The sequence below is a fragment of the Rattus norvegicus genome, chromosome 7 (assembly GCF_021556685.1).
Source record: "Rattus norvegicus strain SHRSP/BbbUtx chromosome 7, alternate assembly SHRSP_T2T, whole genome shotgun sequence".
Classification (NCBI taxonomy): domain Eukaryota; kingdom Metazoa; phylum Chordata; class Mammalia; order Rodentia; family Muridae; genus Rattus; species Rattus norvegicus.
In genome coordinates this window covers 78,259,572-78,276,463 of record NC_141540.1, presented here as the reverse complement: position 1 = coordinate 78,276,463, position 16,892 = coordinate 78,259,572, and the positions used below count along the sequence as shown (strand labels likewise).

Here is a 16,892-nt window from a genome sequence, read left to right as displayed (position 1 = left end):
GCTCTGCTAATACCATAGTCTTTGACCTCTTAGCTTCTGGAACTGCAGGGAATGGCTTTGTTGTTGATAAGCCGCCATGTTCGTGAGTTTTGTTTTGGGTATATCTGCATAAATGGACCAAAGTAATTCCTATAGGACTGCCTCGTGCTATTGTAAATGCAGAAATTAAACAAGATGTTGTCAACAGAATGTTCAATGGTTCCGGATGCAGAAGGGGTCAAGAGATCATAGCTGTGGTTCCTATTCTGGGGATCATACTAGAAGCAAAAAGGAGGACCAGGACTATGCCTGGGTAATAGCACTCCTTATGTTGTAACTAACCTCACAGAAGACTTTGTTACTGCTGGTGGCTGGGGTGTTTAGGGCATTATCTAGAGTCCTTTCCTGTCAACTGAAGAGATAGCTCCTACTGCCTTACTCTAGTATATGCATCATCTCATAGAGTAAGGGACAGAGGCGACTGTTGCCAGGGTTGGTTAAGTTGTGCCTCTCGCTATTTCCTATGTCCGATTTGGTCACATATATCATCCGAAATGTGGCTCGCCCAAATTAGGTTGTGTCATAAAATATATGTTAAGTCGTAAATATTTAGAATTTTATCAAAAGATTCCCATAATGATTTTTCTAAACAGCACCATGTTGAAATAATAATGCTGTTAGATACATTTTGGTTACATAAAATACACTCTTAAGATGAGTCTCAATTTTTTTTAAATATTTAACGTGGGTAACATATTAATGAGGATCATGGCTCTTCCTCGAAGCTCATGCTATACGCATGCACTTCAGTGCTGTCTCCTGCCCACCGGAGGCTGTGTCTGACCAATGCAGGGCTTTCCACCTCAGCTGCCTCCTCCCAACTGGGCTACAACATTGTCTCCCACTTTACTTACTTAAAATACAGCTTAAGCTCTCAATTACCAGGTGAGGGAGCTCACACCTTTAACCCCTATACTCTAGAGCAGAGGCAGGTGAATCTCTGACTTCAAGGTCTGTGGAGAGAGGCCCTGTCTCAATAAACAAACAAGCAAAAAGAACTCTGGATCTGAGGATGAATGATTACAAGGAAAGTTCAAGTCACCTGCTCACTATGACAACTCTGATGGACAGGTGACGTGGAACTCTGCTCGCTCAGGTTTCATGTTACCCATGCACTCCGGCAGGTCACTAGCTGTGACTTCTGATGGGACTGAAGCTTTTTTCTGGCTTGCTATACTGAAAACCTCCCTCAGCTTCAGGCACTTTGTACCCCAAACTTGCTACAGGTTCATTTGAGGGGGAAAAAAGATAAACTGTGAATGTCTAGATTCTAATTGAGGTTGTTCATTTCTATCTGCATTCTATCTTGTTCTACATCACCAACAAAGACAGTTCTCCATCTTAGAGGTAACACTGTCTCCATGGCTACAGCCTCCAGAATATTTTAGTTATTTTTTTTAATCATTAGGCATAAAAAAAAGCACACTTACAATTGCGCTCTTCCTATTTAGTTCTCCCTAAAACTGGCAGTTGCACTTTTTTCATGGATGAAACATATGTATATATAATAATATATGGTGTATATAATTAATATATACATTACATATATATGGTGTGTATAATATATACATTATATTATATATTATATTTATACTATATACTAATATATATAATTATGTGGAATATATGTATTATATATTTGTATTATTAGCAAGCATCATTTCGAAGATCAAGAAAATGAATACGTTTTCAAAACTAAGGAAACCAACTTACAACAGTTCAGTGTTGCCAGGCAGACACTTTCCTTTACTCAGTGTAGAAATGAACCCAGGTAAAGCCTGTCCTCCCCATGGGCCCTTCTTTGGAGATTATCTCTTTGCCTGGTGAATCTATAGCTCCAATTCAGAAACAAATGATATCATAAATATATAGTATGAAGGATGCCACAAGATTGTTCAGTCTCTGAGGAAAATCTAAGGCCTGTGTCCTCCTGAATAAATAAAAATCATCATGATGCCCACAGTCTGGAGTGACCCTGCTCTCAGCGGTGCTCTCTGCCAGGGTCTAGGAAGAGCCTGGTTTCCACTGGCTTTGATGTCATCTCGGTCACAGGGAGGAGTTTCGCCCCAGTGCAGGGTGGATTCTGGAAAGCCTGGTAGAACTTTCCCCTGGAGAACAGGCTCCCTCCCCCTTCATCTCATGCACATAACACAGGCATTTTCTGTGTGAAATAGTGTCTCTCACACTCGTAGCGTTCATTACTAAATGATTTTTTAGGATATAGTGTTGCACGGTAACATAAGCCACATTTTTCGGGGCGTTTTCCTCCTGACTCTTGGGATGTTTCCATCTTTCGGCTAGGCATAATTTTTGCTCGCTTATGTGCGTTTCGTTTCCGGGTGTTACAGATCAAATCTGAGGCATATGCATGCTAAGCAATCGCTACCACAGAGCTTCAGCCTCTGGGTTTCTAAAAGAGTGAGTTCTTTGCAAAAGCTCATCTGTCCATAGAGAGTAGAGACCATCCACACAGCTAGTGAAGTGACTTAATCTAGAAACAATTGAAGCGATTATAGCATAAATACCTTAGAAGACCAATGGCCTTGTTTCAGGATAAGGTGGTTAAATCCAAGAGCTGCTTTCTAGTCGCCCATGGAATTGTGATTTTAAAAAGTAAATAAATAAAGCACTAGAGGGCAAAGCAGTAGCTTTGAAAGGCTTGACTGAGGGGTTGTGAAAATCCTGCAGTCGGGCTTTAGGTTCTGTGTAAAACACACATACACATGAACGCATACATGCACGCACACACACACGCAGACACACACACGCAGACACACACACACACACACACACAGGTGTGTATATGCCATTGTGGGGTTGGGAGAGCAGAAGATACCACCTCATGTGACACTTTTTGGTGGAACCAAACCCTGTAGGCTCAGAGCCGTCAGAAAGGTTCACCTAACTGGGCCTCCGGCCACACTGCTTGCACCTGTTTTATGCCTAGGACAGCATGAACCATGATGGACTTGCTCAGAGCAAGCATTTGCTATTATGCCCCCGCCCTTTAATCCTGACTGCCAGTCTTAGCTGTGTGATCTTGGGTCACTAGCTCACTGGGGTCTCTGTGCTTCACTCTCATTTTCTTTTTCTTTTCCTTATACTTAAATATTTCATTCACTTAAAAAAAACGTTTCAAAAAGTTATGTACAGGAGGTAGAGGCTGGGAGTCCTGACCAGGGTCGGATGGGAGAAGGGCAGCAGCCTCCCAGCCTGCTGCATGGTTCTGCCCCAGTCCTGCTGCCTCATGATCTTCATGTTTTTAAAAGCAAAGACTCTACACAGGCACGTATGCCCCAAAACATACACACACATACACACACTCACACTCACACAAATTCTGCCACACTGGAAACTTGTCTTGAGACCCTCACCTGCCCACAGAAGCACTGTTCTCTTGAAATGACCTCTTGGGCTGAGGGGACCCACAGAGGCAGAACAAGGTGGGATTAAGAGGGGCACAGTGAAGGCTGTAAGGGTCAGTTCTAGAGTTTCTCTAAGCCTTTTGGGTCTGTTTCCTCAGTTTGTAAAGTGGACAGTCTCTTTTGGCCCCACCTACCCCAGCCCCAAGGTGCAGGGACAGAGGAGAGGGACAAGAAGACACTTTTGGAGACGTGGGAGCACTGGGGGATGGTGGGAGGCATCCAGAGAACCCCTGGCCTGTGGAGTCCCAGACAGCCACAGTGAGGGACAAGCTCTTCTTAAGTCCTGCCCGTCCCCTAGCTGGTCCGGGTGCTGGGAGATGCCTAAGAGGAAGGGGAACCAGAGCTCCCTGTGAGTGTTGAGGAAGGTCACAGATCCCACCTGATGCCTGTCCTCTCTTGGCAACCCAGCTTACTTTGGGGAAAAGGTGTGGGGTGACAGGGAGGCAAAGGAGCTGGGAGTTGCAGCACCCCTGCAGCTTCTGGGGAGGGACAAACAGTAGCTTGTGACTAAGGTGGTGGGGGTATGTGTGTGACAGAAGGGAGTGTGACATCCATGTGAGGGTCCTGGGCAGGTACTGGAGGACCTCCATTGAGGGGCTGTCTGTGTGGAAGCTGTATTCTATGCCTACCAGGCTCGGCTCTTCCTCATGGTCCTGCTGTCGGCACTGCCCTCTGCTAGGTACAGTGGTTTGGCTTGGTCAGCCAGCTCTTGTATCCGATAGAGGGCATGGAACACTCCCTCACAGGTCCTGGGGAGGGACAGACAGTAGATCATGACCAAGTAGGTGGTAGGTGGGGGTGCAATAGGGGGGGAATGTGACATCGGGTAAGGGGGTGTCACGTGAACGTTACTGGAGAACCTCAGCTGAGGGGCCGGCCTCGCCATCATGGCTGGCTGTCTTGAAGCTGTGCCCCATGCTCATCATGTCCGGTTCTATCTTGCCAGTGTCACTGATGAAGCTGCTGTAGTTATCACCCTCTACCCGGTGCAGTGGCTTGGTCTCGGGCAGTCAGCTTTAACGTACCACTCGGCAAGCATTGGTGCACATGTCGGCTGCGATGGCACTCATCTCACTCTCCCTGAAGTTGGGGCAGTAGAACTTGGCAGCGTGGAGGACAGGAAAGCGCAGTGGCTTGCATCCTGTGTTAGGGGAAGAACAAATGCTGGTACCATAGCTGTTGGCCAGTGTGTTCCAGTCACAGAAGGAAGCCAGGAGCCGCTGCAGCAAGACCTTGTGCTGCAAGCCTGTACTAATGTGGCAGTGCCCTTGTCCTGTTGCACACATTGGTGCCCGTCACGAGCCCCGGCTTCTCTGAGGGTCACCTTCATTATAAGCTTTGGGTTGCAGCGATTGCCAGTCTGGTTGGTAGCTTCAGCTGAGAGAGACGCTGGGTCTTGCCAAACTCGTTGAACATGACTGCAGGACTCAAAGACCACCTACTCACAGAGGGCCTCTACCTTCTCAGCCGTCTGGCCAATGTTCAATACACTGTATACGGATACATGTTGTGGATCTGACAGTGCTGCTCTTCTCTGCCCTCCTCACCTGCATCATCCTCTTCGTCTTCTTTGTTGTGGTGGAGCTGGGGCTGTCACTGGTATAAGCACTGGAGGTACCTGGGCTGCTCAGCTCTGCCGTGCTGGGAACACACACGCTGCAACCACAGCCGCTGCTGCTGTAGCTGTGGCCACTAAGACTGACTAGGGCATCCGGTTAAGGGCCAGGTCTGGCATGGAGCACTTGGCTATCTTGAGGTTGCTGCTGTTGCCACCACTGCCTCCAGCCTCCTACTGGCTGCTATCCCACAGCCTCTTGGCCATGAGTGTGCATTGCGCTGAATCCAACTCCTGTTCTGTCTTGACCGGTGACACAAGGGGCAGTGGCGAGCTACAGGACTCCGAAGCTCTGAGGCTAGGGCCTCCTCTGGGTGTGGGCTCTGGGAGTCGCAACTTGGCGAGCTAACTTTGAGAAGAACTCAGTGCCTTTCTCCATGATCTGGGTCTGCAGGAAGCTGGCTGTGTAGATGAGCAGGAACTGGTCCCCCATGTTCACGTGCAGCTGGCCTGCATAACAAAACGTGAGGATCTGCTGGAATAACTGGCCACATAGGCCGGCATCTCTACCACAGCGCTGTGGCTGCTGTTGAATTGGTCCCGGAAGAAGGAGCTGCTGGCAGCCAGCACAGCACAGTGTGCTTTGAAGGCATGGCCCCTCACCACCACTGACACGTCATAGTACAGTCCCTGTAGCCTCTACTCATTGGTGCACTCAAGGATGCTGCTGCCAAAGTTTGGAATCTTCAACTGCAGGGTCTGTGCCATGGCAGCACCGGGTGCCCTGGGTGCCCCTAGTTTTACTTTACCCCCACATCTCTCTCCTCTTTCATTATCTTAAAACTTGTGTGATTTTAGTGCCAACCTCAGTGGATGTCCGTGAGGATTAAAAATTAGTGTGTGTGCAACACCGTTCTTAACTGGTGCTTTGTTGGGGTCTGATCAGAAGTGATGTTAAGCAGCCAACCAGAGTCTGCTAAGCAAAAGGTGGCTTTTTTGATTGTTTAATAAGCTCGGCCTCATTTTCACAAAAGATGTGTTGATACTTTTGTTGCTATCTCCTTGTAAGTTGGTAAAGCAATTCAGTTGGTCTAGGAGTTCCCATCATGCCATTTATATAGGGAACTGTGGGCACAGTATCTACGGTATGACATGCATGAGTATTCTCTATGGATCCTACAGTCCACTAGCCAATAATAAAATCATAGCACATTAAATCATTACATGCTCAAAAAGCATAAGCTCATTAAAACATTAAATACTTACAATTATAAGTTTTGCAAATCTGATTTTTTTCACTTTTTTAATAAGCCAGCAAGTGGGGGGGGTGGGGCGTAACCAGGCCTCCCTTGAGCAGTAGGCTTAAACTCTAGCCTTCGGGGTATTTTCTAAAATAACCATGTCTTGTTTAACCATGGGTGGGAAGGGCTGGAGTGGATGGCGGCAAGCAGTTCAGAGAGGCGCTTTACTATGGTTTCATGTGGAAACAGCACTCCCCCAGGCTCGCCCAGAGAGCAACCCTGGCAAACAGAAGGGAGAGGCAGGCTGCAGGGCTGGGGACCAAGATGGTTGCTATGATGCCTCTTGTTAGAATGTTTTCAGGCACAAGACTCAAAAACCATACCCCAGGCCCCCACCCCAGAGTTCCCTCACACCACTGAAGGCCAGGAAGGAGCCCGGCTGGCACTTCAGTGATGACAGCAGCCATCTCCCTGACTCTTCTCTCAGCTGCTCGGTCTCATCCACAGACCTGTGGCCACCGCAATCATATCTGACTGTAAGCACTGTCTGCTTCTCCTGAGCAACAATCTGGAAACTACTAGATCTTGAAGTCAGCTTGGTAGTTTATGAGTAAAAGGTAATGGTAGGATGCACCAGGTATTTCTCAGCGTTTGAAAGTTTAGCTATGACAGAAAGGTGTGTTGGAGTGGGAGTTCAAGAGAAAGTGAGGTTAAATGAAAGGGTGCTCTTGGAAAAAAGGACCCTAGGATACTTTCTGAGAGGACAATGACTAAAGAAATGTAAATTTTCCTCTCTCCCTCTCCTCCTCCCCCTCCCCCTCCCTCTCCCCCTTTCCCCTCTCTCCCTCCCCTCTCTCTTTTTCCTCTTAGTATTTCTAAATTTTGTGTTTTTCACCAGAGACCAAAATCCTCGCTCAAGGATTTTTTTTTTCTGAGCTTCTAGAGTCTTTGTTGCAACAAAGATAACTAATTCAGACACTAGTTAGCCCAGGGAGGTTAGCTAAGAGGGGCGTGTGAAGACGTGTGGTAGCCATGCAGGATTACCATAGATGCTTCCTTTTCAATCATTCCGTTCATATGTGACATGGTGCTTCTTAGGGATCAAAGCAGGAACTTAGAGTCCCCTGAGACTGGAATTCAACTCTGTCCCCAATTCATAACCCCTGTCCAATCTTGAAGAAATTATCTAATTTCCCTAAGCCTCAGTGCCTTATCTGTGGAGTGAGGTGAGCTATTCTTTCCTTGTGAAGTTGTTATGGGGATCGAATGACATATTGTACAGGACACAGTGAGCAGGTGCCAGCACCATGATGAGGGACATAGAGTCTCGTGGCAGGAGGTGACTGTGGTAACAGCAGCTTTCCACTGCTCTGTCTTGTTCCCTTCCCGCTCCTGCTGAACCCCTTCCCCCAGGCTGCCTTTTTCTTGTTCACCTCCTTTTGTGTGGCCCACTGGAGCTTATTGGGATTATTTGCATGGGCACGAAGATTACTTACTAGATCGTGACCAGCTTGCCATTGCCTACACCTTGGAAGATGGCGCTCTCCCTGCTGAGCAACCATTAACTACAAATAGCTCTTCAGGGAGCAGTGAGCTCCGCCCATCTCTGAGCTCCGCCCCATCTCTGAGCTCCGCCCCATCTCTGAGCTCCGCCCCATCTCTGAGCTCCGCCCCATCTCTGACGGACTGTTGACAGTGCCAGGCTTTTTGTAGTGTAGGTTCTGGCGATTGAACTCACATCCTCAAGCTTGTAAGGCAAGTACTTTACTGACAAAGCCATCTCCCACCCTCTAATTTTATATTTTCAAAGAAATCCTTGCAGAGTTTGTATGCAACTGTGAGTTTTAAAAAAAAATAAAGCCTCTTTCTTGACTCCATCTTCGCAGTAGCAGCAGCGGCGTCCACGGGTTAGCAGCCGATGTGCAGCTCTTTAAGCAAGAGATGTGCATTAGGATCCTCTAAAAAAACAAAACTGATGATAGATAGATAGATAGATAGATAGATAGATAGATAGATAGATAGATAGATAGAGATAGATTGATTTACATATACATGCACACATATGTATATATACATGTATGCATATACATATACACACATGTGATATATACATAAATATATGAAACACACACATATATAAAATTACATATATATATAATTATAATGGCTTAAAGGCTGTGATCTAGCTAGTTTAACGACAGCTGTCTCCTGGCAGGAGGCCATGGACACTAGACTTGTTCAGTCCATGAGGCTGGCTGTCTCAGCAGTCTTAGTCTGCTGCTGGAGTCCTGGAAGATTCCTAGAGAGCTGCTGGTCTTCAGTCTACGTTGGCACCCAGTGAAGGAAGGCCTGCCTGCCTGCCTACAGGATAGGGGAATGGCCACTGGGAGTAAGGGCAGCATACAAAAAGCATCTCCTTTTGTGTGGGCTGCCACCAGAAGGTGTGACCACTGGCTGTTCCCATCAAATGATCTGATCAAGAAAATCCCCCACAGAGGGGTCCAGATGCTTGGACTTCAGCTGACTCCACATGTGCTCATGCTGACAGCCACCATGACAGGTTAGAATAGTGAAGAGAGACAGTAAAGTATCCTGAATCAATGGAGGAGCATGAACAATACATCTGAGATATTTTATCTTTTATATAATTACTAGATTTTCCTTTTTGTGATTTACTCTCTTTATGTGTCTGGGTGGGGGTACGTGTACACAAGTGTAGATGCCCTCAGGGCCACTGGTGCCAGCCCCTCCCCCGGGTCTTAGTTACACAGTGTTATCTCATCCACACCCACAAGGGTGAGTGCTTGAGTGAAATAGGGTCAAAGAACAATGTTTGTCCACTATTAACCGCTGAGCTGTCTCTTCAGCTCTGTATTTTATTCTGGTGGTTTCAGTCAGGACTTCACATACTGCCTGTGAGGTTTTCCAGGGAACCAGCTGGGAATGAGGTGTTCATCCCTCAGTCTACCCTGGGCAGCCAGAAAGGCCTGGCTTTCTCAAGTCCTCAGCGCCCTCCTGCACTTTCCCCAGCACTGCACAAACAGCTGTTCTCCTCTAGAAAAAGGCAGGAAGTGTGACTCTGGATGCTGGGAGAGAGTGATTGCTTCCTGCTCCCACGGTGGGGATACAAGTGAGTAGAAATTCTCATAGGCAATTTCCTGATTGAGTTTGACCTTGACAGTGAAAATAGACAGCAGATAAACTAACAGCAAAACAGGATCCCACCCTACCTGAAGCTCAGACCATCAAATGTTTTCTTTCAAGCTTCAGGAGCAGAAGTTTTCAACAAAGCACACAGGCTGAGGCTGTGACTCTGTGGGCAGGGGGCTAACAGAGAGGATGTGTTGGCCTTGTGCTTAGCATGCCCAGGTCCAGGCTCAGTCCCAGCATCCAAAAACAAGCACTAAGACAATCCAGTCAAAGTTCTGCCTGCACTCTACTTGTGTAAGCTACAGAGAGAGGCTTCTGGGCTATACCGGTTATTCCCTGGGCTATGAACACTACCCAAGTGAACTTGGAAGTTTTGCTTTGTTCTGTTTGTTTTGAGATAGGGTTTCTCTGTGTCGCTCTGGCTGTCTTGGTACTCACGCTGTAGACTGGGCTGGCCTCGAACTCACAGACATCCACCTCTACCTCCCAAGTGCTGGAATTTAAAAGTGTGCACCAGCTAGAAGCTAACCACTGTTCTGCTCAGGATTGGAGGTGGGGTGCACCTCTGCAGAGGTAGAGCAGATTCTGGTTCAGGACTAGTGCATACAGCAAGCCTCAGCTCCCCAGCCTGACCCCTCTGAGTCTTACTTAGGCTGGACATTTTGCCAGCCTCTCTTAAGGGCTATGTGAGAACACACTTGTGAGTTTTCCAGTCCTGTCTGCTGGCCTGAAGGGACCCCGCTGTCCCTTCCTGGTGTGTTAGGTGAGCTGTCTCTGCCACCTTCACTCTCAGTCACGAGGTGCTGCATTCAGAGAGCTCCCGGGCTTCACCCTTGGGGCATTTTATAATTTCATCCCATAAACCTGTACGGAGACCGGCTTATTGTCATCCTACTTCTTTTGGCATCTGTGACTGATAAAATGGCCACATACATGTCACAGCTATGTCTAGCGGGGAATGCTGAGGAATGAGGGCTTTGGGGGACTCAAAAGGAAATCTTCGCTCTGTCTTTGCATTCACCTGAAAAGCAAGTTGAGATTGAAAGGGTTAATTCGGCTTCTATTTTACATTGTAGGCCATCTTTAAAGGAAGTCAGGACAGGAACTCAAACAGGGCAGGAACCTGGAGGCAGGAGCTGATGCAGAGGCCATGGAAGGTGTTGCTTACTGGCTTTCTCACCTGCTTTCTTACAGGACCAGCAGCCTAGGGATGGCACCACCCACAATGGGCTGGGCCCTCCCCCTTCAATCACTAATTAAGAAACTGCCCTCCAGGTCAGAATTCATGGAGGCATTTCCTCAGTTGAAGTTATCTCCTTTCAGATGACTCTAGCTTGTGTGGAGTTGACGTAACACTAGCCAGCACACCTGACAACGTCCCCTTGTACACTGTCCTCTCCACAGTGATCACATAAAGCCACCTAATATTTATTAATAGTTTGGGTTATAGGCCTGATACCAACCATTGTACCTAGCCCTGAATCCAACCTCGTCACAAAGGCGACTCCTATCCTTATTACTAAATGTTTTCCTGTTTTGGAATCTTTCCTAGTCTGCGCTTTTTAAATGTAGAGACGGTGGTTTTAAGGTGAACAGTTACCTATCTGGTCTACCACCTGACAGAATCCCTCAGCATTCCATCCTGCCTGGTTTTCAGCCTACTTGGCTATTCAGGTATACATTGAGTTTTTAAGAAATTCTTGGGAAATAATTCAACTGGATATAGACTCTCTTTAAGAAAAAAATTATATCATAATTCGTATGCATATGATAGGACATGGTTTACACTTTTAGGATAAGAATGGTATTCATTCTAACTTTTTAAAAATAAGTTTCTATTAATCCTTTGAGGATTTCATACATACATGCATGCAATGTAGTTCAGACATATTTAGCTCCAGTCCTCAGATCTAGCTCCCACCGTCATTCAAGTTAGCGTCCTTTTAGAAATATTCACCACACACACACACACATACACACACACACACACATACACACACAGACACAGAAATATGCTCACATACACAATACACTTGTACACATATATGCACACACACACATACACACATATGCTCCCATAAACATAAAACTCTCTGGGTCCAATTTGTGCCGTCTGTAAATGTATCTGGGTGGTGTTGTGGTAGAGTTTAGCTACCCCACTCTAAGCTCCTGGCAGGCTGTCATACTTCCAGACACCTGCCCAGGTTATCTGTGGATAAAAGACACACACACACACACACACACACACACACACACACACACACACACACACACACTTCAGATTATTTTCAAATGCCTTGACTACCTCAAAGGCTGAGCATTCCTAAACCTTCCCAGGCCCAATCCGGGAAGTGGCCAGTGACCACTTACCCCAAGTCTCCCATGGTTGGGTGACTTCATTCCCTGCCACTCCTATGTCAACCCCTTCTTATTCCCTAGTCCAGCTGAATCTCCTTGCTCCTTCCCACACAACTCTCAGTGTCCTGCCCCATGCCCAGCCATTGGCAGCTGGCATCTTTTTTGAAAGATCAAAAACCAATTGGAGACAAGGACCTTCAGTGTCTGGACAGAGATTCAAAGCATCAGCACCAATCTCCAACAGTGTGGGGCCATCCAGTGGAACACGGTTGACACACAGGGTCCACATCCTTAAAGAAAACCAACTTCCCCTTCCCCAGAAGCTGGCAACTGTCGATGGTGCCTTCTCCAAGGGTGGGAGCTCCTAATCACCCCACCCATCACTAAACTTACTAAGGACAAGCTTAATCTATAGAAATAGCCGTTAAGCACATCAGAACCTTTGTAAACTAATGAGGAATAAGACAAGGATCAGGTTAGTGTGCTATGTGAATATCACTGTTAAAATACAGTTTTTAAGATTTTGAATAATCCATGAACACGCTCACCCTCTGTTTTAAATATCCTTTTATTATCAGTTTCTCTGTAAAAACAATCAAACCTTCCTTCTGCATAATTTTATCATGATGGAAAGCGCTACTCTTAAACAAGCAATTGGCTTGGGAAATTGGAACACTGTTCCCTGTCATTTCATACACGGTTGCCCATCCCTAGAAGTAGAGGGGTATTGGTCAGTTCATGCCGTTACTCAGAGTGGCTGCTCCCCATACCACACCCTGCCTTTATTGCTTTCTCTTTCAATAAAGTAATTCACTTGAATTTCATATTTCCTCCTGGCATTCTTTAGTTGTGATCATTTTCTAAGTCTGGGTTTGGCTGTGAGAGCAAACATATTGGAGTCTTCAGATACACCCTCAATAAGGAAGAATTAGGCTGTCATTTCCAGCTGTTTGCACGATGGTTTTATTGGTGCTTGAGTATATGCTGTGCCTGCTCATAAATTTAAGGTGTTTACTGGTTATGCATGACAGAAGCACAGCTCTAATGTCCCCTCTGCTTAGCTCATCTCTGCAGCTTGCCACAGAGGCTGGTGGCGCCGTGACTGCTAGGCTGCACCTACTAATAAACTCTTTGCAAGCAAGATTAAGCTTGACTGACCAGAAGTCACATTAATCTAGAAAAAGCAGAAAATGGTTTTCTTCACACTTGGCTCTAAGGAGGCCAGTACCTTTCCAGGTCCTGCAATGTGGGCATTTTTAAGTGGGTGACTATCTATATAAGGGGGACACAGACAGCAAGGTGTTTTTGCTTGTCCAGGCCTGGGTAGCAGAGGGGCAGGTGTTAAGGTTTGGATGAGCATCCCACATGCTCATGTGCTTGGCCACTTGGTCCCCAGATCATGGTGATGTCTTAGATGACTGTAGACCCTCACGGACATGGTTCCTCCCTGCCGAGTGGAGCTGCTGCAGGGGGATTTAGTGATTTCTGGTTTCCCTCTGAGCTCTTTAGTTCTTTTTTCCCCCAAATTTATTTATTTATTCATTTTACATCCCTATCACTGAACTCCTTCCTCCTGGTCACCTCCTCTCCTTCTCCTCTGAGAAGGTAGAGAACTCCCTGGTATCCCCCAACCCTAGCACATCAGTCTCTGTAGGACTAGGCACATCCTCTCCTACTGAGGCCAGACAAGGCAATCCAGTTAGGGGAGCAGGATTCACAGGCTGGCAACAGACTTAGGGACAGCCCCCATTACAGTTGTTGGGAGACCCAAATGAAGACTGAGCTACACATCTGCTACGTGTGTGTGTGTGTGTGTGTGTGTGTGTGTGTGTGTGTGTGTGTGTGTGTGTGTGTGAAGGGCGGGGTGGTCCAGCTTGTGTATGTTCTTTGGTTGATGGTTTGGTCTCTGAGAGCCCAGAAGGGTCCAGGTTAGTTGACTCTGTTTGTCTTCCTGTAGAGTTCCTATCCCCTCCAGGGCCTTCAGTTCTTCTCCCAATTCTCCCATAAGACTCCCCGAGCCCTAGCCAATGTTTGGCTGTGAGTTTGCATGTTTCAGTCAGCTGCTGTGTGGAGCCTCTCAAAGAAGCTTGCTTTGCTCGCGAGCATAATAAAGTATAATTGATAGTGTCAGGAACATCCCGTGTTTGCCCATGGGATGGGTCTGAAGTTGGGCTAGTTATTGGTTGGCCATTCCCTCAGTCTCTTAAGCTCTTTATTTCTAATCAGCCTCTATGATGTAACCAACCACAAGCTCTACCGCCACAGACTGCACCACTCCACCATGATGAACTGTCGCTTTGAGCCACAAGCCAAAAAAAACCCAAAAAATTAAAAAAAAAAACAAAACCACAAGTGTTGTCTGTGGAATGTTTTGTCACCACTGTGAGGAATGTGACTAATGCTGTATCTCTACTGATACCGCCTCAGCTGTCCCCAGCTCAGGTACAAAGTCTGAGGGAAGCTTGTTTAACCTACTTACAATGCTTGGAAACACTTTAATTTTTTTTTTTATTTATTCTAGTGCTTTTCTCTGTCTAATGGCATTTACTGTGGTGTGAAGACTAGAGATGTCAAAGGGAGTTCAGCAGAGTGAACAACTCTTATCGGCATCGAGAAGGAGCAGGAAACATTTTGGTGGTCTCTGGTGTGAGAGGGATAAGGAGGGCTCACAGGGCGAGCTCAAAGTAAACCCATCCAGGTGTGCCAGAGGGTCTCTCAAAACAGAGCTAGTTTGTCCTGGTTGCATCCACAGCTTGTCCTTCAGAGACAGACTCGGGAGTCTTTGTTGGATCCACTCTACGCATCCATCCATGGCTATATATTCACCATGGATTCCTTTAAGTTAAGCCTTTATTCTTACCTTCTCTGAATATGGAACCAAACTGGTAGCCAGAAAATACATAGACAAGAAGACTTTTCCCTAAACACATGCACACACGCACGCACGCACACGCGCACGCACACACAGCATCCTCCCTAAGCCTCTATTCTGCTTTCCGAGCCCCCGTGCTGACTGGGGAGAATATAGTGTTCTGCCTCTACCATTAACCCTCCGTTCCCTAAGCTTAGGCTAATATTTACATCTTTACTCTCTGATTCTTTAATATGGAGATAGACATTCTTTCACACAATATCTCAAGGATCTACTGAAGAAAATATTGTGAACATCCTATAAACCATACATGAAGAAGGTACTGTATTTTGCTTGAGTTTGTAGCATTGGTCACTTGATAGGCACCTACTTTGTGTCAGTCAGTGTTGGTGGTAAGAATGAGCGTATTTAAAACATAAACTGGCTTTGATGGTAAAAGCAGTATCCTCTGTTTTACTAAGAGTTTTTATAAGTCGAACAGTGTAATGAGGAGCAAAAGAGAACAGATCAAATAAAAACTGACCAAATGGAGTTATAACTCAGCTAATCAATGGGTTTTTATTGAGCAACTAATATGTGCTGAGTCTTATTCTAGGCAGTGGGATTGTGGGGCTTGGGAACAAAACAAGTCTGTGACTCCATGAACCCTCCATTTCCACAGGGAAAGATGAACAATAAACACAATAAAGCTGTCAGTTCATCGAAGTCTTAAATGTTAAGGCAGACAGTAAAGCATACATAGAAGACTTGGTGTAATTTTAACCAAGGACCCCACTGGAGAGGTGATATCGGGGTTACCTTGAGAGAAGCAAGCGGTGGGTTGTGAGGATAGGTTCTACTCTAGCTCATTGGAGAGTACCTGAAAGGATAAGATGAGAAACATTAGGTTGTTTTCTCTCCTTTTAGTAGAAGAGACGTGGTACAGTCTTGTCTGGATACTGACGGTTCTTGAAGCAGAGCTCCTTATGAGTTGGCCTGGGTACTTCAAGGAATGCATCTCTTGTACGTTAGCTATGTGGGGAAGGAGTACTATATGCCTAGATCCAGTGAGCGAAGAGTTAAGAGTTCAGCCTCAGTGAAATGAGGGAGCCGCAGCAGCAGAAATGCTTGCCCTTGACAATACTCATCAGTCTGTCAATAATGGTAGATGCTTCCTAAGCATGCATTGTTTGCAAGCATGGCGCATGCCCTGGGAGAAGGCCTCTCCGGGATTCTTGTCTCCTTCAACTGAGAGATGAGGGTTTAAGCAAAAGCTCATTTAGCAATGCAGATTACAGTCTAAAGACAGATTTGAACTCACCCCAAGTGAGTGCAGCAGCCCATCCTGTTCTCCAAGGTGGGTGTTTAGGAAGTTTCTTATACCCCACCCCCTGTGATGTCATTGCTAAGTTCCTCCCTTTGGATACCGCATTCATTTCACCACATTGTACTGTGCAAGCTCTGGAGCTAAGACGTCCCTGTGGATTTTCCACTCCTGGTTTTGGGGATGTTCTCCAGTGGGTACGTGTAGGCTACAAGAAAGTACCCTGCCATTTTCATTTCTTAGATGGTGGCGCAAACCTACTTCATCTCAAGATGTCAAGTCAAAAAGCAGTATTTTGGCCACTAGGAGACGCAGCAACAATGGTTTCCTTGCTGACCTCATGCATAATTCCTGGCCTACCTAGTCAGGATGTACTTAACAAAAAGGGTAGATCTGCAGGACACCCTCCTCCCCCCTGCTCATCATGGCTGCCTCCCCACCTCCTCTCACAGTATCAGAGACAGAAAACAAAACAAGACAGAATCTCTCCTGCAATTGGTTTAACATCTTTAATTGCATAATGAGTCGATTCCAGATGCAGTTAAATGCAAGGTGTGACTGAAGTGTGTACATGGAGTCTAGTTAGGTCTCCATGGTCCAAGGACTCTGGAGAAAGAAGATGTTCTAATAGGCCTGACTATGTGTTAATCAGGTCAGTGAACAGTTAGACAATGGGAGTGACTGGATAGAAAGCACAACCTTTCAGGTACAGAACATGGCTTCCACATACAAGAGAGGTCTGGTAGAACAGTAGCACCCAGGAAGGCCAGTCAGGGGCACCTCTGATGTCAGGGAGCTGAAGGCTCCTCCTGCAGAAGGCACCCACCACCACTTTCTGCTCTGGCAACCCAGAGTCACACGGGTGATTATTGTTTCATGGCACTCATCCAGTGTTCATGGCATCTACAGAGTCATAGCCTCCCCAGAACCAGGGGTGGGCAGAGTGAAA

General features: G+C 46.5%; 1 protein-coding gene and 1 pseudogene across 14 annotated transcripts in view; one reads left to right on the top strand and one right to left on the bottom strand.

Annotated features, from left to right (window-relative positions):
- Nucleotides 1-16,892, top strand: part of Ncald (neurocalcin delta) — a 435,285-nt gene that overhangs the window by 373,802 nt on the left and 44,591 nt on the right.
- On the bottom strand, nucleotides 4,262-5,787 carry Nacc1-ps1 (nucleus accumbens associated 1, pseudogene 1; annotated as a pseudogene).